Source organism: Muntiacus reevesi, chromosome 3 (genome assembly GCF_963930625.1).
Source record: "Muntiacus reevesi chromosome 3, mMunRee1.1, whole genome shotgun sequence".
NCBI classification, from domain to species: domain Eukaryota; kingdom Metazoa; phylum Chordata; class Mammalia; order Artiodactyla; family Cervidae; genus Muntiacus; species Muntiacus reevesi.
Genome location: NC_089251.1, coordinates 234174953 through 234199270, shown reverse-complemented (window position 1 = coordinate 234199270; position 24318 = coordinate 234174953). Strand labels below are relative to the sequence as shown.

The 24318-nt window shown below is 38.8% G+C and overlaps 1 protein-coding gene and 1 pseudogene across 5 annotated transcripts in view; one reads left to right on the top strand and one right to left on the bottom strand.

Annotated features, from left to right (window-relative positions):
* The window catches only part of MARCHF7 (membrane associated ring-CH-type finger 7), a 49387-nt gene extending 38045 nt beyond the window's left edge, over nt 1-11342 (bottom strand). For all 5 annotated transcript variants that reach the window (XR_010662494.1, XR_010662492.1, XR_010662493.1 and 2 more), the window contains exon 1: nt 11197-11342. The gene's annotated coding sequence lies outside the window, so the exon portion shown is untranslated. The remainder of the gene's footprint in view (nt 1-11196) is intronic.
* Nucleotides 11343-19097: 7755 nt separating this feature from the next.
* On the top strand, nt 19098-20121 carry LOC136163445 (large ribosomal subunit protein uL30-like; annotated as a pseudogene).
* The last annotated feature ends 4197 nt before the right edge of the window (nt 20122-24318 follow it).

Sequence of the window (24318 nt, the reverse complement as noted above, 5' to 3'; positions counted from 1 at the left end):
GCTGTGGTCTAGGAGAGAACAAACTACATAAATAACAATATAACTTAAACAGCTATAAATGCTCTAACAGAAAAGTATAAGCAATCAAGCTGGAAAAAAGTATCCTGAAGCTCAATGCTTTTAACCAAAACTTACAAAGTAAAGCACAAAAAGCTGCATGTGTACAACCTATCCTCAACGGTCAATATATAATGGCCTCTTACTTTCCTTCTGTCACTACGCGTGCATGCTAAGCTGTGTCTCTTTGCGACCCTATGGGCTGTAGCCCACAAGGCTCCTCTGTCCGTAGGATTCTCCAGGAAAGAATACTGGAGTGGGTTGCCATGCCCTCCTCCAGGGAATCTTCCCGACTCAGGGATAAGACCTGTGCCTCACGTCTCCTGCACTGGCAAGCAGGTTCTTTACCACCAGCACCTCCTCGGAAGCCCTTGTCACTCTACAGTTTCTTTAAATATATATTTCTGTCAGTTTGATTACAGAGTTGGATAGTTGAGGTCTTTTTCTTTCTGGTGATAAGATAAAAATATCAGCAGGGCTGATTTTATAAATGTGTGACCACTTAAGCAAACACATGAGGCCCTGTGTTTCATTAAAAGCTCCACTGTTGACATTGAAAATCATTAATACTTTAAAATTTGAACTTGTATCTTATAAGTAAAGTCAGATAGGATAGTGGAGCACGAGCTTGAGCAGAAGAGATATGTGCCATGCCTTGCCACTCAATCTGTATTTAGCACTTATTGCTATGAAGCTTCGATCTTAACACACTTCAATTTTTACTCCGAGTCTCACTCATATCCTAGGCATCTAGATCAACTGGACTTGAGCGCTCATATTCCTTATCAATACATCTATGTCTGAGTAAGATGAGGCACTGACTGCTCCCAGAGGTCCTATTAATCATTCTTCAGAACTTGTTTCAATTTGAAATGCAGAAAGAAGGTAATGAACCACAAAGTCACAAAAATCTTATGATCAATATTTGAGATTTTTACTGTATTGAACTTTTGAACTTGTAAGATTCTCTGAAGCTGGTATTTCACAGATCGCTTACCCAACTAGTCTTAAGGTGACTTTTAAGTGTTCCCTTACTTTCAGGTATTTTAAGAGTAGCTGGCATAAGGAACACTAGTGGAAAGCAAATGTTTATACCAACTCCAAAATTTATATAGTCTGTCATCTCATAAACCTGTGACTTGTTAACTACTACTAAAAAAATAACTGACAATATTTTAAAAAGGCAATTTCATGCAGCTGGGCTTCATAGGAAACCTCTGTAGAGCTCTTTAAAAACAAGTTCATGTTTTTGGTGGCCGATTTAACACTATTGGGCTTCCTTTGTGGTTCAGCCAAATCAAATCCCTTATGACTATACCATGGAAGTGAGAAATAGATTTAAGAGACTAGATCTGATAGAGTGCCTGATGAACTATGGACGGAGGTTCGTGACATTGTACAGGACACAGGGAGCAAGACCATCCCCAAGAGAAAGAAATGCGAAAAAGCAAAATGGCTGTCTGAAGAGGCCTTACAAATAGCTGTGAAAAGAAATGAAAAGCAAAGGAGGAGAGGAAAGATGTACCCATTTGAATGCAGAGTTCCAAAGAATAGCAAGTAGAGGTAAGAAAGTCTTCCTCAGCAATCAATGAAAAGAAACAGAGGAAAACAATAGAATGGGAAACACTAGAGATCTCTTCAAGAAAATCAGAGATACCACGGGAACATTTCATGCAAAGATGGGCTCAATAAAGGACAGAAATGGTATGGACCTAACAGAAGCAGAAGATATTAAGAAGAGGTGGCAGGAATACACAGAACTGTACAAAAAAGATCTTCACAACCCAGATAATCATGAAGGTGTGGTCACTCACACTCACCTAGAGTTGGACATCCTGGGATGTCAAGTCAGGTGGATCTTAGGAAGCATCACTATAAACAAAGCTAATGGAGGTGATGGAATTCCAGTTGAGCTATTCCGAATCCTAAAAGACGATGCTGTGAAAGTGCTGCACTCAATAAGTCAGCAAACTTGGAAAACTCAGCAGTTGGCCACAGGACTGGAAAAGGTCAGTTTCATTCCAATCCCAAAGAAAGGTAGAGCCAAAGAATGCTCAAACTACCGCACAATTGCACTCATCTCACACGCTAGTAATGCTCAAAATTCTCCAAGCTAGGCTTCAGCAATATGTGAACCATGAACTTCCAGATGTTCAAGTTGCTGTTAGATAAGGCAGAGGAACCAGAGATCAATTTGTCAACATCCACTGGATCATCAAAAGAGCAAGAGTTCCAGAAAAACATCTACTTCTGTTTTACTGACTACGCCAAAGCCTTTGACTGTGTGGATCACAATAAACTGTGGAAAATTCTGAAAGAGATGGCAATACCAGACCACCTGACCTGCCTCTTGAGAAACCTTTATAAAGGTCAGGAAGCAACAGTTAGAACTGGACATGGAACAGGCTGGTTCCAAATCGGAAAAGAAGTACGTCAAGGCTGTATATTGTCACCCTGCTTATTTAACTTATATGCAGAGTACATCATGAGAAACGCTGGGCTGGAGGAAGCACAAGCTGGAATCAAAATCACCAGGAGAAATATCAATAACCTCAAATGTGCAGATGACACCACCCTTAGGGTAGAAAGCAAGGAAGAACTAAAGAGCCTCTTGATGAAAGTGAAAGAGGAGAGTGAAAAGGTTGGCTTAAAGCTCAACATTCAGAAAACTAAGATCATGGCATTTGGTTTCATCACTTCACGGCAAATAGATGGGGAAACAGTGGCTGACTTTATTTTTCTGGGCTCCAAAACCACTGTAGATGGTGACTGCAGCCATGAAATTAAAAGACGCTTACTCCTTGGAAGGAAAGCTATGACCAACCTAGACAGCATATTAAAAAAGAGAGACATTACTTTGTCAACAAATGTCTGTCTAGTCAAAGCTACGGTTTTTCCAGTAGTCATGTATGGGTGTGAGAGTTGGACTATAAAGAAAGCTAAGCGCCCAAGAATTGATGCTTTTGAACTGTGGTGTTGGAGAAGACTCTTGAGAGTCCCTTGAACTGCAGGGAGATCCAACCAGTCCCTCCTAAAGATCAGTCCTGGGTGCTCATTGGAAGGACTGATATAGAAGCTGAAACTCCAATACTCTGACCACCTGATGAGGAGAGTTGACTCATTTGAAAAGACCCTGATGCTGGGAAAGATTGAGGGTAGGAGGGGAAGGAGACGATAGAGGATAAGATGGTTGGGTGGCATCACCAAGACAACGGACATGGGTTTGGGTGGACTCCGGGAGTTGGTGATGGACAAGGAGGCCTGGCATGCTGCGGTTCATGGGGTAGCATGAGCGACTGAACTAAACTGAACTGTGGTTCAGCTGGTAAAGAATCCGCCTGCAATGCCAGAGACCTGGGTTTATTTCCTGGGTTGGGAATATTCCCTGGAGAAGGGAAAGACTACCCACTCCGGTATTCTCGCCTGGAGAATTCCATGGACTATACAGTCCATGGGGTCGCAGAGTTGGACACAACTGAGCGACTTTCACGTAACACTATAAAGGAACTTTAGACCAAAAAACAGTTTCTCCTACCTATAAACAGTACAATTCAACTCTAGTCAATGGAAATAAACACTTTTAGACTAGGTAAAAAGCCTCGAAGAATTCTGTCATTACCCAACATGCAAAATTGTGTCCCCAGTGTTACCTGCAAGTTAACAAGATCTCAGTCACATGCTAAATGCAACTGAAAACTTTTCACACAACTTACACTAAAATACAAATTTAAACTAAATTTTTACGTTTTCAGCAAGACTTGACATGAATATGAGACCTACTCTAAGTATACCAACGTTTTTCTCTCATAATAGCACAATAGGCCTTGTCTAAAGGGAATTTGTCATTAATCCACACATTCTCTCATTTCTATTTCATCTTACTAGTAATGACACCACTTCCCAATCAGACTTCCAACTATTCTCTACCTTTAAAATAAAGTCTAAATTCTTTACCCCAGTATCCACAATTCTAACCCACCTTTTCCACTTAACTTTCAAATTGTTGTTAAGTCGCTATGTCCAAATCTTTTGCCACCCCATGGATTGCAGCCTGCCAGACTCCTCCATCCATGGGATTTCCCAGGCAAGAATACTCGAGTGGGATGCCATTTCCTTCTCTACGGGATCTTCCCGACCCAGGGATTGACCCTGCATCTCCGCATTAGCAAGGCAGATTCCTTACCGCTGAACCACCAGAGGAAAACTACCACCTTAAAATAAAGTGGGAGACCTGGGTTCGATCCCTGGGTCGGGACTGAAATGACAACCCACTCCAATACTCTTGCCTGGAAAATCCCATGGATGAAATGAGGATCCTGGTAGGCTACAGTCCATGGGGTTGCAAAGAGTCGGACACGAATGAGCAACTTCACTTTCTTTCCAGTTCACTCTGGTGGAGAGGAGGTGACAGGGGTCTGGGAAAAAGACATAAATCTTGGGACCGCTCCACCTCTGAGGATCAGGCACTTAGAGCCTGCCTAAAACTCAAGAAGGATGCATAAAACTAAGAACACCTCCTTTCCCATGGACTTTCCTCCAAGTATCTAAGAAGATATAGCAGTTTACTGTTTAGGGAATTACAACAGCCTTTGAGTTGTAGGGCTCTCTGTAGTGCAGATATGAAGGGCCTACAGAAGTTGAGGTTAGTGAAAGAATACTGAAATAAATCCTTGAGCAATCACACTGAGCACCATGCAGAAGCAGTCAAAGAAAACTCTGAAAAGTATACAAAGCAGTAATAAAGTTCAAACCCAGCTCCACTACAGACTAAACGAACTCAATCTACCATACTAACAGTCTGACAAGATATGTCCATATCCAGGCATAAAAATTATGACCTCAGTCTCCACTGTTCTTTGTGCAACATTTCACCATCAATCAAAAATTATAAGACACAAAACTACAAGGAACCAACCCAACACTGTAAAACAATTATCCTCCAATTAAAAATAAATTTAGAAAAACAAGGAAAAGACGTTCATCAAGAGATAGCAATCAACAGAACCAGATGAAGAAATGGCTCTAACATTAGCAAACTGGATTTATCAGTAGCCTAGGTAAAACTGACAAAACCAGAAAAATGGGAAACAGGCTAGAGGAAAACTATCCAGAATGAAGGATGGAAAAAACAGATGATGGCAAATACAGGAGAGGGTTTAAGAGAAACTAAGCAAAGAGTAAGGAAGTCTATTTTACTTTAATTAGTTACAGCAGGAAAGAACTAGAGCACAAAAAACTTGAAGAGAAATTGGCTGAATTGATTTAATAGATGACTCTGCTTGCAAAGGAATCTCTCAAATAACATGTATCCTTCCCCATTACTCTATAGATCACTGTGTTCCATTCTTAAAATAATAGTCATGTTCAGCATGTCATGAGTCACATAGTAATCATAAACCAAATGACAAAACTAACAAAAAGGCCCAACTCCATTCATACTAACAGCCTACACCTAAGACACTCCCTTTATTTTAAATGTACATATTAATAAAGGAAATTTTTCCAAAACAGTAAACAGGATAAAAGCAAGATAAACTACCTGCTGCCCAATTTTCAGCATATGCATCAACTTCTACTTGTAAATACAATATCTGAAACCACAAGCTTTGAGGTCTGTCCCTTGGTGTGACTCTGCATTTAATATCACTAATGCTTTATTTTTTTCACCTACAAAATGGGAATAACAATAGTACCAATTTTACAGATGTATCGTGAGCTTTACTGGCACACAATATATAGTCAGTAAATAATAGCTAGAATTAAGCAATACCATCAGATGGTAAAATTTCCATATAAACAGCTTTAGTAGGCATTACTTTGGGCCTCCCCAGGGGCTCAGTGGTAAAGAATCTGCCTGAATGCAGGAGATGCAGGTTTGATCCCTGGCTCAGGAAAACCCCTGGAGAAGGAAATGGCAACCCACTCCAGTATTCTTGCCGGGAAAATCCCATGGAGAGAGAAGCCTGGCTGACTGCAGTCCGTGGGGTCGCAAAGACTCAGACATGACTGAATGACTGAACAGGCATTACTTTAGCTTTTTCATTATTTGAAATTTGTCTTTAACACAGAGTAGAAAGATTTTTAAAAGTCATTCAGATTTTGGTACTGGAGGATAATCACTGTAAAGATAACTTACGTACCTGACTTATATTAAGCATATGCATACAAAATTGGGGGAAAAAATAGATATTATTAACATTTTATTTTACGTCTGGGTGGGTTTTGCTTTAACTTTTTCAAAATGTTTTTAATTTAACTTTGATTATTAAGGGAAACAGTTATTGGCAGACAAGATATTTTTTATCTTACATTACAATAAAATCTACAAAGAACTCCTAAAAATAATTTCTTTTCTAAATTGCAGCACTGCTGGTTTATACCCCTTAGTATCTATATACTACAAAAGAAGTAACAAATTCTGGTAAAAAAAAAAACAAATGGAAAATAAGGTAATACTTTGTAAAATGGAGTTTAGATTACCCGAGTACGCCTTAAAAATTTTATTTTTACTATGAGAAAATTTCAAACACACACAAAAATCAAGACAATAAACCTCCACATGCCAAACAACAGTCTTCAACAATTATCAACATTTAACTATTTCACCATCCTCTATTTTAAAGCAAATCCCGGTCATGATATCTTTAAGAATGTCTGTTCTCAAAATATTCTAAGCCACCTGTGGTAAATTACAAAGTATGGCTACAAAATACCCACTCCCTTCACACTAATGGTGATCATATGCCTGGGAGAGGATGGAATCTATTTCCCCACCCCTTGAATGTGGGCTACATTGTGAAATTTATTTTGATTAAGAAAGTGTTAGTCATTCATCCGTGACTGATTCTCTGCAACCCCATGGACAGGAGCCCATCAGGTTCCTCTGGCCATGGAATTCCCCAGACAAGAATACTGGAGTGGGTAGCCATTCTCTTCTCGATCTTCCACATCCAGGGATGGGGCCCATGTCTCCCGCACTGCAGGCAGATTCTCTACTGTCTGAGCCACCAGAAAGTAGTGTGACACTGTATGATTTCCAAGGTTATAAGAAGTCTTATAGCTCCCATTTTCACTCTCCTTGAATGCTGTTTTGGAACCCTCATGTCATAAAAGACCACAGTGAGCAAAGCCTAAACGTTAACCAACACCAAGTGCCAGAAATGTGAGGGACGCCTGCCATCTTGAACCTGCTAGCCTTAAAAATCTTGCATGAGTGAATCCCGGCAAAACCAACAGAACTACCCAACAGGCACAAAGAACTGTAATAACACTGTAAATAGTAGTTTTAATACAGAGGTTTCTGAGGTGGTGTGTTATGTAACAACAGAGCAAAGCTTCGTAACTTATTCCTTTTCCTACAATCATCATCATGCACCTAGTTTCATGAAAAACCTAATCATTTCAGGGTCTAACTTAGACTTTTTCTTAAATATCCAGGGGAGTTACAGTCATTGAATTACCAAAAGCACAACAGTACTCTGCAATGAATTCATGGCATGAAGATCAGAGTTATTACAGAAAATACCAATGTATTTCAACAGCCAACAGTCTCCCAGAAATATAAACATAGTTAAAAACCTCTACATGGTATATAGCCTTTGTTTAAAACATCTGCTTCCGAGGAAAATTTTTTTTTTCTTCATGGGAAATCCTAGCGTTGTGTTGATATTAGTGAACATGGAGACGTAAAATCTAGGGGTACTCACAAGGAAAATACTCTGAAAGCACAGAAGTTTTGGGGTCTTTAAAAAAAATCCTTCTTGATTTTCAGCTGGCAGGTATTTAACACACACAGATACACCCAAGTCTTAAAAAATAACTAGAAAAAAGTTCAACATCTTCATGAGAAAGTAAGACTAACACTTTAGGTCTACGTTAGAATACTTTGAAATAATCTGTCCTCCTTTGAAGTGTATTTACTCTTTGTCAAGTTTCAACCTTCACTGAGCAACTGGAAACTATTTTAGAGTTATTCTGAAACCAGGAAACATAACACTGAAGTGAAATGATCATAACAAGGAGATGAAAACTAGTTTTGAAGGTTCAAGATTTCTCTTCTTAAAACTGTTGACTAAAGGGTGTATACCAGTAGGTAATCTCAAAACCAGGCGTTTGACTTATCTAGTTTAACCAGTAGAACCAGAGAAATACTTTTGAGAACAAGAAAAACCAGCTTTGACATCAGGAGTTCAGACCAAAGAAAACTTAAAAATTAAGATCATGAAAAGTAACCCAGTCAACTCTCAAATTATAACTTTACCCTGCTCCCCCTCTTCAGCTTCATCTTATGATTATCAAGTGTATTAATAATAGAATTTTTGTAAAATAACAACTATGAGAAAATAAACTATTTCCCTATAATCCTACTTCATTGAATTCAAGTAGATCTTAGTAAGAATTGAAAATCTACTCATTTTAAATTGTAATTATACTAATGTGATCAGTTTTTGACTCAGTTACTAAACAGCTAAAAGGTTCACTAGGTAAGTTTAATTTGTTGGTTAAAAATGAGGTTTGATACAAGGCTATGCATTTCACTTATGCATTTCCCACTGTTCTTTCCTACTAACACAATTATTTGTAGTAACAGAAGGATGTATCAAGAAAAATAATTTAAAATCATTCCTTATTTGGCTTAGGGACACAAGAGCTCTTTAATCCCCAAAGCATAGAGCACTAGCCTTCTAAAACAGTATAGGTCTTTTCCTGTCATGCTCTAACCACTCACCTGTTTCAGCTACGGGGAACAAACTGTACATTCCTAAAACAAACCATGATACCATGACTTACAGTTTCCTTACCAAACTTCTAACCATCCTTCACATCTCAGTTCAAGTAATACTTCCTGTAAAAATTTCCCCCAAGATTAAACACCTGCTCTCAGTTCTCCCACAACATAACCATGTATCACTCCTTACATTAAGATAACAGTAATTGTTTTAACATTAGTCTAAATGTATAATTATTTGTAATGGCTCAAATGGTGAAGAATCTGCCTGTAATGCAGGAGACCAGAGTTCGATCCCTGGGTCGGGAAGATCCTCTTGAGAAGGAAATGGCAACCTACTCCATTATTCTTGCTGGAAAATTCCATGCACAGAGGAGCCCGGCAGACTACAGCCCATGGAGTCGCAAAGTCATACACAACTGAGCGACTTCGCTTCTTCATACATTAGTTTGATGATTAAACTGTGAGTTGTGCAATCCAGACGCTGTGTCAAGCTCCTTGTAATGTAAAGCCGTAAACTAGAATCTAGTAGCTAAAATACAACAAACTATCAAAAATTGTTTTACATTTTTTGATAGTTTTGCACTATTTTCCTGAAATTAAGTGGGCAACTCTTGAACATATATCAGATAAAGAGTTGTGTGAAATGGATATGTAGCTTGTTAAAAACGAGCCATGGATGTCTTTTTATATTCAAGCTGATTATCTGACATCTTCATATAGAACATGTGTGTGTGCCTATACAGGGAATCTTTGTGCTTTATCTGGGAATATTAACTCTTGCCAATGTGGCAGAAACAGAAATTACTTATACTTAAGAAAGGAATCTTTAACCATCCTTATTCCAGACCTCTGACCCAGCACGCAACTTCAAAAAAAAAGTCAGGACTATATTTACGGACCATGCTGACACGACCTCTGTGGTATGATTTAGGGTACAGGAAAAGTTGTAAAAAGCTCCTGTCTAAAGTAAGAACTTTTAGTAATACAGAACTTTTATAAATATAATTATTTTGAGTGTGAGAAGCATTCAGTACCCTATGAGTAACATACTACAGGGAGAGTAAAATTTGAAAAAGGCATGAATATGAACTGGACTTTAGTATGAATTCCAATTGTTTACATTTATCAAAAGTTCACTCTGCAAGTATTACGTCCCCGAGTGTTGACTGCTACACACACTACTGCATCTAATTTAATCCTCACTTCAACTCTAGGAAGGTTAAATAATTCCGGTGAAATCAAGACTCAAACCTATATATCGGTCCCTAATGCCTCCTGTGTCACTGCTGTTTCACAAATGCTGTAGAACTGTGAATGAAATACTGACCCCATTTCCGAAACACAATTTTATTTCACGGAAAAAAAAAACAAAACTAGTTACAGTATGTGCCTGCCTTTTAAACAACGGTATAGCATTTGATTTTCAAATCTGAAATTCATCTTTAGTTCCAGACAGAAACAAATAGATTAACGCAAGAAAAAGGGAGATTTTAAAATTATTTTAATAATGAAAAAGAAAAATACCTAAAACATCCTACAAAATCGAAAAAACTAATCTTAGGAATGCAATTTCACTTCGCACTTTACTCTTAATAGCGCCAAACGACAGCAGTTGTGATCAATTTATCAGTATTACCAAGACAGAGAGATGTTCCTTATATATTTACATCTGCTCGTAGGAAAAGAGAATTACAGTATTTTTAGTGTGCGTACACATTCATCTTTACTACGCAGTTTCATTAAAATGAGGGAGTACTGTATTCAACTAATAGTGCCTTCCTTTTACTTCTTATACCAACAGGTACGTTGTTAAACATACCACCACCTATTTCTATTTAAAGAACATACAGTACACTACAGTACTAAAGAAATCCCAAAGTATCACGATACTCAAGATCCGGGATGATCAATGAGCAAATCTTTACCCCTACAAAAGGGGCTGGCAAGGTTCCTTCAATTCGAGGTTGGTCTGGCAAAGCCCTAAATCTCCCCGCCTTTAACACTTCGATCATTAAGTACCTCACTCGTGACACTCCCTGCCCTCGAGGTTCCGGAGGACCGTCCATACCCCGATCGAAGAGAAGAAGGCTGCCAAAGGCCAAATTCAGGGCTCAAGCCCCTTCCCCTAGGCCGCCGCACGTCCACAAGACGCACGGCCTGCCCCCGCCACCCGTCACAAACCCCACCACGGGACGAAAGGCCACCGGCAAAGAAGGCCTGCGCCCGGCTCGCCTTATCACCCGCGGTCCCGGATCAAGCGTCTGCACCCGAATATTGAAATGAAGGGGCCTCGGTGTCCCCAGGCCAGCGCTTCGTTTCCTCCCCTCCCCCACCCGCGGCCTCGACTAGAACCACCTCCCCGAGAGCCAGAAACCCGAGGTCCGCAGTTTATTACCCCTGCCCCTGACCTGGCACTGAACAGGGTTTGTCCCGCTCCCAGCGATCACACCGCCGCCTTCCTCCTCGGAGTTTTAGGCCTCTAACTGAGTCAGAACAGTAGACCACGAAGCACAATGGCGTCCGCCCAGCTCCCGGATCCGGCGCAGAACCAGCCTCCACCGTTAAATGCCCCTCCCTTCTCCTCTCCGCGACTTCGCGGACTCCGCCGAGTTCTCGCGAGATTGGTGGAGCTACGCGGATCCGAGAGCTGCAGGCTGGCTCGACGTACCCCACCGCGGGGTGGTGCTCTGACTGCGGCAACCGTTGAAGGGCTGCCCCCGGGGAGGCAGCGAGGCGCCACCGGTAAGCGGCTGCGGCTGATCGGCCCGCGGGCTGGCGACTGGGCCGGCGAATTTGCGGGCATTGGGAGCGGGGCACCCGGAGGCCCGGCCCTGGTTGGCCGCCCTCGCCTGGCTGGTGAAGGGCTCATATCCAGCCCTACTGCTCCCCAGCGCCCGAGTCCGCGCCACAGGATATTGGCCCCTTCGGCAAATCTGCAGGGCCCACTGCTTGAAATACCGCCCATCTTTTTTTTTTTTTTCTTTTGCGCTTGGTGAGTGGCGCAGTGAATGTTTATTGACTTTAATCAAACACTGCCTTTCCGACCTCCCCTCCTCCCATTCCCTGTTCACCCTATGTGATGGCAGCGAGCCCTCCCCTTTAAGGGTCGGAGCCGATTCGTCCCAGACCATTCGTTCCTTGTGGTAGTTCAGTGTTGGTAGTGGTGTATTTCTGCAGTCATGTCTTTTAAAATCGTGGCACTGATCTTTGATAGTGTAGCTACAGATTTTGCGGTAAAAATGCATCCACTTAGAAAGAGGGAGGAAAATTGTGTGATAAATGGTCTGATGAGAATGAGACGAAACTTTAAAAAAAAAAAAACTGTAAATGTGGTAAACCAAGATGTCAAATGAATACTAAGGGAGTAGATTAGAGAAAAAGCCAACATTTCTGTGGATTTAGGTGATATGTGGCTTTTGAATAAGGTATCAAGCATGTAAGTTCCTTACCGATAAAAATAAGTTATTGAAACTTGGAGGCATACTGATGACACTTGTAAACGGACTTATTTTATTGGTTTGCTTAAGGAATTCATTGGATACAAATGATTTCAATAAATGAAGTGTGAAGTTTATGTGTATTTCTTTGTCATTTCATCTGGAGGGTGTGCACTAATCAGTATCATCTCTGTTTCACTCAATGTTGGAGACTAACAGACTGTCCATGCTTCACTAATGTAAATTGTAAAATACTAAAGATTATTGTTGTTTAAAGTTGGTACATAAACGCCAGTCTAACTTTTTAAAATGTGATTTGAAGATTAACTATCTGGTGTGGGATAAAGTGAACAGAGACTAAGTTTGAGAAAATTGATTTGCCTTGTATAGAAAACTTTTTCTTCCCCCAACCTGTTTTGTACCTGTAGCATTATGGTTATGGGTATACACATCCTGAAGCACCGTACTGCATAAGTTCAAGTCCCAACCCTGCCTCTCACTACCTTTGTGGTCTTGAGCGATTCTGTGTTTTGTTTTGTTTTGTCTGCTGGGTATGTGAGATCTTAGTTTCCCAACCAAGGATCAAACCTGTACCTCTTGTATTGGAAGCGGAGTCTTTAACCACTGGACTGCCAAAGAAGTTCTTGAGCATTTCTTTAACCTTGCCAAGCCTAGGTATCCTGTTTGTGTTTTTAGTCACTAAGCCCTGTCCTACTCTTTACTATCCCATGGACTGTAGCTCGCCAGGCTCCTCCGTCCATGGAATTTCCTAGGTAAGAATACTGGGGTGGGTTGCCATTTCCTTCTCCAGGGGATCTTCCCCACCCAGGTCTGGAACCCAGGTCTCCTGCATTGCAGGCAGATTCTTTACTGTCTGCAAAATGAAGAATACCCAGTGCGTTTTTAAAAGGATTAAATGAGATAATGCCTCAGTTCCTAGAACATAGCATTCCATGATTGTTAGCTATTACATTCCATGTCCAAATCACTACTAATATTATCTTTCTGGGACTTATTGTATAGGTCCCTTAAACATCTTCTGAGGTACATTCTACACTAGAAGGATTGACTACCATTTTCCTGAGGTATCGCAGTCAGATCTGGTAAAGGTAACTTCTCTACAGAAACCCCAAACCTGTCAAGAATGGTTCAGATTTTGGCAGACTGTTACTTCATCCCTACACAGCACTGATAATATCAGAAGAGGTGAGTGTGGCCCCAATTTCTTAGGCTAAGCAGACTTTTCAAATTAGTGTCTTGTTGATGCTAGTAAATAAAGACCACTAGTAAGTATTTTTTTGTTTAAGAATTGTTAGTTGATACTGTTTTCAATGTACTTTCTCTGATTTGAGTTTCCAGATAATTTTCATTATCAGAAAGTAATTATTGAGATTTTCTACATTAAAGACAATTTGATAGAGATTATAGATACAAATAGAGTGACTATATTTTCTGAACTTGAAATCAGGACCTGTGCTTTGACAGGGAAATTATTTGAAATTAGAACTTTTCTGACCAATTTAGACCCCGTGATTGTCTTTTTTTGCACAAATTTCCCCCTTTTGACTTTTCTTTGCTGAGCTTTTTATCCTTAAGATCAACTCTGACATACCTTTTTGTGTATAAATATCTTTGTTCACCACTTGCCCCTCCAACCCGTTAATTTCCATTTTTGAACTTGGCTTGTTCTCTAAGGTCTTCTTTATTATTATTAATTTATCCCCTTTTACTTTATAAATTTGTCTATCATTTGGTCATGGTCATAACAACTCTCTGTTTTTATGCTTGAATATTTCTTCAACTACCTGATAGGTTAGAATTCTCTTTCAGATACTGAATTTTAAAGTTTCTATTTTCCCCATATCTTACCATTCACAACCTAGCCTTCCAAGAAGCTTCTCTATGGTAAGGGCAATTTTATAGATATTCTTCACTTTGCATAAGTGATATAATCTTGAAAAGATATGGTTATATTTACTTTTTATGAATCAACTTATTTTTTGAATGTAGTCATTTCTTAAACTTTTGAGGAACAGCAGGTAATACCTAGGATCCTCTTATGCGGGGTGGGAAGGGGAGTGTCCCTAAGTTGAAAACAAAGGCTGGCAATTTCTTCTTAAATGGGAATTTTATTAATTCTGGAGAAGGGAACCTGTGGCGTTAACCAAATTGAAGATCTACCATTTAAAGTTACAGCTAACTCTTAAGTATACAGTACTTATTATTATTGAATAACAGTCTATAGTGTGAAGATTCTTCCTTCTAAGGAATACGTTACTTAAAAGGTCCTTTGCTTTAAATCTTTGATGTAAAAGATTCTTTTTATTCCAAAAGTAAAAACCTTTGATTTAGTGAATTTAAATTTTCCCTCTTTTCAGGAACAACTGAAAGATGCTCCATTTAATAAATGAGCATTCAAGACATGCTCTTGGTTGACTTCTGTTGGATTAGCAGCAGTAATAACTTTTGATCTTCAAAACCAGTAGAGAAGGCAATATAAAAACCAATTAAAAGAATACCATCTTGAAACCTTCTCTGAGAAACTCTTTCCTAAGCTTAAGCTTATGGTCTCACTGGTTCTAGGAAAATTATTCCTGCTCTCATTGCTGCTCCAGAATATCTGGCCTGGTCAGAAACAATTCTCAGTTTATGGGACACTTGGATCCATGTATGAAACACTTTTCCCAGTGTCAAAACATAGAGCTTTTAATAAAAGTAACTGTCTTTTATTGTTGATAGCACTAGAGGTTGGATTCACTGCTTGTTACTATAAATAGTTTTATAGGAACACAGCCAGGCCCATTACTTTATGTATTATCTGTGTATAAATCAGAGTTCTCCATAAAAACAGAACCAATAGTATACAATACATATCTGTCTATCCACAATTACAAAATATCTTCACTACAATGCCTAAATTAGAATTTGATTAAGTGACTTGATATTCTAGCCTCCCCAAGTTAGCACATAAAATTAACCATTGTATTCTACGACTGTTTTTACGTACAGTGGCAGAGATAAGTAGTTATGATAGAGATGATATGACCCAAAAAGCCTAAAATATTTACTAGTTGGTTTTTTGTAGAGAGTTTGATCACCCCCAGAATAAACCATAAAACCAGATTGAACTGACCCCTGTCCCTTTAGTACAGTAAAGCTGAACACATACATAACAACCTCAGATTGATAATAACCAAGACCATATATACTCTGCCTCATGTCCACGTTGGACTACATTTTGTGACACTTCAAGCAGAAGGGCATCTATTAATAAATACTGATATGAATTCCTTGGATATGCCCTCTGGCAAGTTCGTTGCAATGTCCTTTATAATCTTAATTTCTTTCTTGTCTACATTTGTTTGTAATTTTGTAACAATGTGTCATACATGCTAGCTATTTTAGTATAGGCTGTTTTTTTTCCCCCTTCCCCCTTTTTCTTCTCTATTTAGCTCTCTTTTTTATTTACCTGTTTTATTTAGCTCTCCTACCTCTATTTACTATTTCATAAACATTCTTGCAAATTTAGTATTCTTCATTTTTTTCTTCACAGTAATACAATATTAAAAGAATAGTTAACACACATGCAGACAGAGTAATACTCATACAGATATTTTTTCCATTTATTTGATAAAACAGCATCAAATTTCATGTGCATATTCATCTCAATTTTGCAATCAAAGGTACCTTTTTCTCTAAATCCTTATTTATATCAATTATCCTTTTCATTTTATTTATGTATTTATTTATCGCTGTGCTGGGTCTTTGTTGTACATGGGCTTTCTCTAGTTGCAGTGAGCAAATGGGAGCTACCCTTGTTGCTATTCATGGGCTTCTTATTGCAATGGTTTCTCTTGTTGTGAATCACAGGCTTTAGATGTGCAGACTTCAGTCGTTGTGGCATGAGGGGTCCATAGTTGCAGGCTGCGGGCTCTAGAGTGAGGGCTCAACAGTTATGGCACATGAACTTAGTTGCCGCACAGCACGTGGAATTTTCCTGGACCAGAGATCAAACCTGTGACCCCTGCATTGGCAGGCGGATTCTTAACCACTAGACCACCAGGGAAGTCCTATCATTTCTTTTCAGTGTCACAGATATTGCTACTCTGTCCTGCCTTCACCGTGTTTCTTTAACTGTCTTCTGTCTGTTGTTCAGTCGCTAAGTCGTTTGCTATTATTCTTTGCAACCCTGTGGACTGTGGTGTGCTAGGCTCCCCTGTCCTCCACTATCTCCCAGAATTTGCTCCAACTCATGCCAATTGAGTCAGTGATGCTATCTAACCACCTCATACTCTGCCAACCCCCTTCTCCTTTTGTCTTCAATCTTTTCCATCATCAGGACTTTTTCCAGTGAGTCAGCTCTTTTCATTAGGTGACCGAAGTATTGGAGCTTCAGCTTCTGCAGCAGTCCTTCCAGTGAATATTCGGGGTTGATTTCCTTTAGGATTGACGGGTTTGATCTCCTTCGGTCCTAAGGTTTGTACCAAACTTAGTCCAAGCGCCACAGCTTGAAAGCATCAATTCTTTGGCACTCAGTCATGTTTATGGTCCAACTCTCACATCTGTATATGACTACTGGAAAGACCATAGCTTTGATTATACGAACCTTGTTGACAAAGTGATGTCTTTGCTTTTTAATACACTGTCTACATTTGTCATAGCTTTTCTTTGAAGGAGAAAGTGTCTTGCCATTTATTTTATTTTACCATGTGTTCATAGATACGTTCATATGGTAAAATATGTATGTGATTTCTTTATAATTTTGGGCTTGCTAGCTAAACTTAAAAAATATTGCCTATTCCCAGATTATATCATGTAATACCCTAGATTTTCTAGACTGTGGTTAATTAAACTGAAATAAATGTTTATTTCCACAAGAAAAATCTAAGAAAAATCCCATCAGTCTTCTGGCTTGGAAAGAGAGAAAGGAACCAGTTTGAAATACACCAGAGCAGTCCATTCTTAACAAACAGTGTACTGAGGGGAAACTAGTTAAGTTGACAGAGTATAACACAACATTGAAAATCGACTATACTCCAATGTAAAATAAAATTTTAAAAAAGAGAGAATGTAGAGTCCCCTAGATGAGAAATATTTTTGAAAATGTTCTTTTACTCTTAGAAAGCATCAGTTTCATATAAATTTTGTAGGAATAACCAAAACTTTAGCAAGAAATAAAGACATTTTAAGGCAGCTTCTTCCAATAGAATGCTGTCATATTATCTCAATATTTCTAAAATATTTTAAGAAAAGTTATTAATAAAAATAATAAATTCTGGGGGATAAAGTATAAATTATATTATTAAATTATATTATTAAAATATATTATTAAAAGAAAAAAGAGGAGATCAATGTCTTCATCCCTTAGGTTCCTGTTGATCTGATGGTTGAGCACTTTAGGCTAATTTTTACCACTGAAACAAAATTGGGAGTCTGCTATTGTTACTTCTCTTGCCTGATAACAGTTGTTTGTTCTTCCTCTTTTAAGGTGATTAATTACTGAGACCTATTCAAAGGCAAGCATTGTGGCCAGGATTAGATCACAAAATGGTTAATGTCAAAAACGTCAAAAATGTCAAAAATGTCAAGAAAGCCATGTCTCATTCTCTTTCTCCAGGGACCCCCCACCCTATGTGCTTAAACAAAGACTGTGGGACAACTAGAAAAGGTTTAACGTGGATGTAATGGGACTATCAGGAGAAGAAAGAAAAGAAGAACTATTTGAAAGAAAAATGACTGAGAATTTCCCCCAAATTAATGTTAGACCCCAAACCATAGATCCAGGAAACTCAAAGAACACCAAGCAGGATAAATATCCCCCAAAACTATACCTTGGCATATCACATTCAATTTTAAAAAGTCAAAGATTAAAAAAAAAGCAAAAAAACCTGAAATAGGACAGAGTTAAAAAAAATCTTACCTATAAAGGAACAAAATAATTACATCCAACACCTCCTTAGAAGCCACATAAACACAAAGACTGTGGTGTGGACTGAAATATCAAAACTGTTGGGAGAAAAAAACACCACCAATGTAGAATTCTGTATTATGTGAAATTACTTTCAAAACTGAAGGGAAAATTGACAAAAATTAAGAGAATTTGTTGCCTGTAGACCAGCCTTGCCAAAAACAGAAAGAAATTTATTAGAGACAGGAAAATAATATAGTTCAGAAACTCATATCTACATAAAGAAACGAAAAACATCAAAGAAGGAAAAACTGAAGATAAAATAAGAACTTTTATTTACTTTATTCTTAATTGAGCTCACAGCACTGTGTTAAAAATAAATAGCAACAATATATTCAATTATGTATATGTCTTATCTATGTATGTATACACTTGTATGTGTGAAGGCTAAGTTGCTCAATCATGTCCAACTCTTTGCGGCCCCATGGACTATAGAGCGTCAGGCTCCTCTGTCCGTGGGATTTTCCAGGCCAGAGTACTGGAGTGGGTTGCCATTTCCTACTCAGAGGATCTTCCTGACCCAGGGATTCAACTTGCGTCTCTTTCATCTTCTACATTGGCAGGTAGATTCTTTATCACTAGCGCCACCTGGGAAGCCCACATATATGCTTAAGTACTCTCATATGTTGGCACAGGAAATGACAATCCGCTCCAATATTCTTGCCTGGAAAATTCCCTGGGCAGAGGAGCCTGGCTAGCTTCAGTCTGTGGGGTCACGAAGAGTCAGACACAACTCAGCACAGCACAGCATTCTCATACATGTTTGCTTTGCTTTAGTCGCTAAGTCGTGCCCGACTCTTGTGACCCCATGGACTGTAGCCTTCCAGGCTTCTCTGTCCATGGGATTTTCCAGGCAAAAATACTGGAGTGGGTCGCCATTTCCTTCTCCCATGGATCTTCCCAACCCAGGGATAAGTGAAATGAATAACAGCAGTGAAACAAAGGATAGGAGGGAGAAATTAGAATTATTTTGTTATTATGAGGTATACTACATATGAAGAGGAGTAGTGTTATTTGAAAGTGCATTTGGACTGTTGCATATTAAAAACTCTAATAAAACCAATAAAAAAAATCAAAATATGAACTATAGCTGATGGACTAGGAAAGGAGACAAAGTGGAATCCTATAAAATGCTCATTTAAAACCACAAGAGAGACATGAGTAGTAGCTGCAGCATTGGAAAAATGGTGGAGGAAGAGCCAAGAAGAAAAATCCCTTTGGTTGCAGAGAATCTCCTGAAAAAGAAGGTGGCTTATCAGGCCCTCAAAGCCACCCGGGCAAAACAGGCACTTTTGCAAAGGAAAGAGCAGAGAAAAGGATAAGAGATCAAGTTTAAGTGACTAGAATGGTTCATGCATGATTCCTGGTGGCAACTATAGGACAGGGTACAACTCAGATGGCTAAAAGTGAAAGCTTGTGGCTTGAAAGTGCCAGACAAACATTCCTTGGCCTTTGTTGTACATATTCAAAGGATTAATGGGGTGAGTTCACTGGTGCAGAGGACAATTGCAAGACTTTGCCTGAATAAGATTTTCAGTGGTGTCTTTATGAAAGTGACCCCTCAAAGCATGAAGACACTTTGTATTGTGGAACCTTATGTGACCTGGGGATTTCCAAATCTCAAGTCTGTTCAGGAATTCATCTTGAAACATGGACAGGCCAAGGTCAAGAACAAGGTCATCCCTGTGACAGACAACACAGTGATTGAGAAGCACCTGGGGAAGTTTGATGTCATTTGCTTAGAAGACCTCATTCATGAAATTGCCTTCCCAGGGAAGAATTTCCACGTGATTGCAGGGTTACTGCACCCTTTCCAACTCTCAGTGGCCTGTCACACTATGAAGAATAGAGTGGGCTATATCAAGGAAGTAAGCTCACCTGGCTATTGAGGTGAACACATCAATCAGCACATCTGGCAACTGAACTAAACCCCGTGTACCTGAAAACACAGTGCACTGGAAGTGTGTGTGTTTTTTTTATGAAATTTTCACTCAGTATCTTCAAGGAAAATTGTTTTCTGCTAGAACATATATCTTCAGAAACTGGAGGCAAAGAGTCAGAGAAAACATAGTAATGTTCACAACAGACACTTTTGATCCCACCTCAGTTCCAAGGAAAAGTTCCTGTGTGTTTTCTCTGATAATCACTGTCCACCTCTGAAACCAGCAAAAGGCTCGTGCCATGAAGAAGGAAGTCCTGTTTTATCACATCCATCCTGGGCTTTACTGTTGGTGAATGAACACCTACATGTGAATACAAGACAGCAGTGGACCAAGCCTGGGAGCATATTGAACCTGGAATTTCCTGGGGCCTTGTTTTTGGAAAGAACTTGAAGTTAGAATTAAATTAAACTAGAACTTGAAATTAAAATTAGAAGCACACACACACGCACACATACACACAAGACCATAAGAAACAGATAAGAGAATACTGTAAACAGTTATATGCCAACAAATTGGACAACCTAGAAAACATGGACACATTTCTAGAAACATACATCCCATCAAAACTGAAATGGATAAGATGAAATTGATAATTTGAACAGACCAATCACCTGAAATAAAGTAGAATTTGTAATTTAAAAACTCATTCCAGCAACAGTCCAGAACTGGATGGCTTCACTGGGCAATTCCACCAAACAAAACTTATATCTGTTCTTCTCAAACTCTTCCAAAAGGTTGAAGAGGAGAGAGCACTCCCCAAATCATTGTATCAAGCCCCCATCACCCTGATACCAAAGCCAGACAAAGACACTACCAAAAAAGAAAATTACAGGTCAATATTTTTGGTGAATATAGATGTAAAAATCCTCAACAAAATTTTAGCAAACTGAATCCAACATCATATAAAAAGGATCATGCTCTGTGATCAAGTGGGTTTCATTCTAGGGTCACCAGGATGGTTCAACATATGCAAATCAATTAATTTGATATACCACATTAACAACAGAAAAAGACAAAAGTCACATGATCATCTCTATAGATGAACAAAAAGCATTTGATGAAATTCAACAACAAAAATCAATTTTATTTCTGATAAAAACTCTTCCTAAAATGAGTATAGAGGGAACATACCTCAACATCAAGCCCACAGCCAAGAAACTACCAAATGGTGAAAAGCTGAAAGCCTTCCTGGTAAATTCTGGAATAAGACAAGGATGCCCATTCTCACCACTACTGTTCAACACTGTATTGGAAGTCCTAGCCACATAAGTCAGAGAAGAAAAAGAAATAGAAGGCATCCAAGTTGGAAGGGAAGGGGTAAAATTTGTCATTTGATACAGATGCCTGATACTCTATGTAGAAAACCCTAAAAACTCCACATAAAAGCTATGAGAACTGTTAACTGAATTCATCAAGAGAACAGGATAAAAGAGTAATATATAGAAACCTGTTGCATTTCTTCACACTAGCAATGAAATACCAGAAAGAGAAAGTTAAAAAAAAAATTCTCTTTAAAATTGCATGAAAAAAAATAGTCATAAATGTAGTAATCAAGGAGGTAAAAGATACATGCTTAGAACTATAAAAATTGGAAATTTAAGAGGATTCAAGGAAATGGAAAAAAACCTATGCTCTTGGATTGGAAGAATTAATACAGCTAAAATGGCTGGACTACCCAAAGCAATCTACAGATTTAATGCAATCCCTATCAAATTACCCATAACATTTTTCACAGAGCTAGAACAAATAATCCTAAAATTTATATGGAATCAGAAAAGACCAGTAATTGCCAAAGCAATCATGAGGAAGTGGAACAAAGCGGGTGGCATAATCCTTCTAGACTTCAGACAATACTGCAAAGCTACAGTAATCAAAACAGTATGGTATTGAGACAAAAATAGACGTATTAATCAGTGGAACAGAAAAAAGAGCCCCGAGATAAATCCACACATACTGTGGTCAATTACTTGTCAACAAAGGAGGCAAGAATATACAAAGGTGAAAAAACAGTCTCTTTAGCAAGTGATATTGGGAAAGCCAGACAGTCACATGTGAACCAATGAAGTTAGATCACCCCCTCACAGCATACACAAAAATAAACTCAAAATGATTTGAAGACTTAAATATAAGACATGACACCATAAACTTCTAGAAGAGAGCATAGGCAAATAGCCTCTTACATAAACTTTAGCAGTATTTCCTTAGCTCACTCTCCCAAAGCAATAGAAATTAAAAAAAAAAAAAAAAAAAAAACAAATAGGACCCAACCAAACATAGAAATTTGTACACATCAAACAAAATCATAAACGAAAAGACAGTTAATGGGAGAAAATGTTTGCAAGCAGTGCAACACACAAGGGCTTAATTTCCAAAATATATTAACAGTTTATACAACTCATTGATGAAAAAAAAATTTTTTTAATGGGCAGAAGGAACTTCCTCAGTGGCACAGTGGATAAGAATCTGCCTGCCAATGCAGGGGACATGGGTTTGATCCCTGGTCCAGGGAGATTCCACATGCATGTAACAACTCAGCCTGTGAACCACAGCTACTGAGCCCGTGCTCTAGAGCCTCTGAGCTGCAACTGCCAGGCCCTGGAGCTGCAACTATTGGAGTCTGTGTCCCCTAATGCCCATGTGCTGCAACTACTGAGCCCGTGTGCTACAACTACTGAAATCTGAATGTCTAGAGTCTGTGATCCACAACAAGAGCAGCCACTGCAATGAGAAGTCCCTGCACTGCAACAGAGAGTAGCACCCACTTGCCACAACTAGAGAAAGCCCATGCAAAACAGCGAAGACCCAGCACAACCAAACATAAATAAATTTAATAATAATTTTAAAAAGAACCAAAAAATGGGCAGAAGACCTAAATAGACGTTTCTCCAAATGACATACAGATGGCTAGCAGACACATGAAAAAATGCTCAGCATTGCTAATTATTAGAGAAATGCAGATCAAAACTATAATAAGGTGTCACCTCACTCCTGTGAGAAAGACCATCTTCAAAAAGTCTACAAATAAATGCTAGAGAGAGTGTGAAGGAAAGGGAACCCTTTTATGTTGCTAGGAATGTAAATTTGTGCAGTCGCTATGGAAAGCCCCTTAAAAAACTGAAAATGAAGTTACCATATGATCCAGCACTTCCATTCCTGGGCATATATCCAGAAAGAAATGAAAACTCTAATTGGAAAAGATACATGCACCCAAGTGTTCATAGCAGCACTATTTACAATAGCCAAGATATGGAAGCGATCTAAGTGTCTATCAACAGATGAACAGATAAAGAATATGTGATATATATATACACACATATACATGTAGTGTATATTAGTCATAAAAAAGAGAGTGAAACAATGACATTTATAGCTACATGGATGGATGTAGAGATTATTAAGCTAAGTGAAATAAGTCAGACATAGACAAATATTGTATGTTATTACATATATGGCTTCTAAAAAATAGTAGAAATTGATTTATTTACTAAACAAGAACAGACTCACAAATGGAAAACAAATTTATGGTTACTAAAGGGGAAGGGGGGAGGAATAAATTGGGAGTATGGAATTAACAGATGCTCACTACCACACTATATATATGCATACTATATAAAGTAGATAAACAATAAAATTTTACTGTGTAGCACAGGAAATGATATGCAATATCTTGTAATAAGCTATAATGAAAAAGAAATTTTCAGAAAGAGTGTAGGGGCTTCCCTGGTGGCTCAGTAAAAAGAATCTACGCACTAGTGCTGGAGACATGGGTTTGATCACTGATGCTGGAAGATTCCACATGCTGCAGAGCAACTACTGAGTCCATGATCTAGAGCCTGAGAGCCACAACTACAGAGCCCATGTGCTGCAACTACTGAAGCCCACATGCCCTAGAGCTGGTGCTCCATGGTAAGCAACGCAACCACAATGAGAAACCCTAGCACCTCAACAAATAGTAACTCCCACTCACTGCAAGTAGAGAAAAGCTAACGCACCAACAAAGCCCAGCACAGCACAAAAATAAACTTTAAAATTAAAAAAAGAGTGTATATGTGTGTATATCTCCAAATCAACACTTTGCTGTACATCTGACTAATGAAATATTGTAAATCAGCTATACTTAAAACACACAAGGCAGAAAGGAGTTCAGTTTAGTTCAGTCACTCAGTCATGTCCGATTCTTTG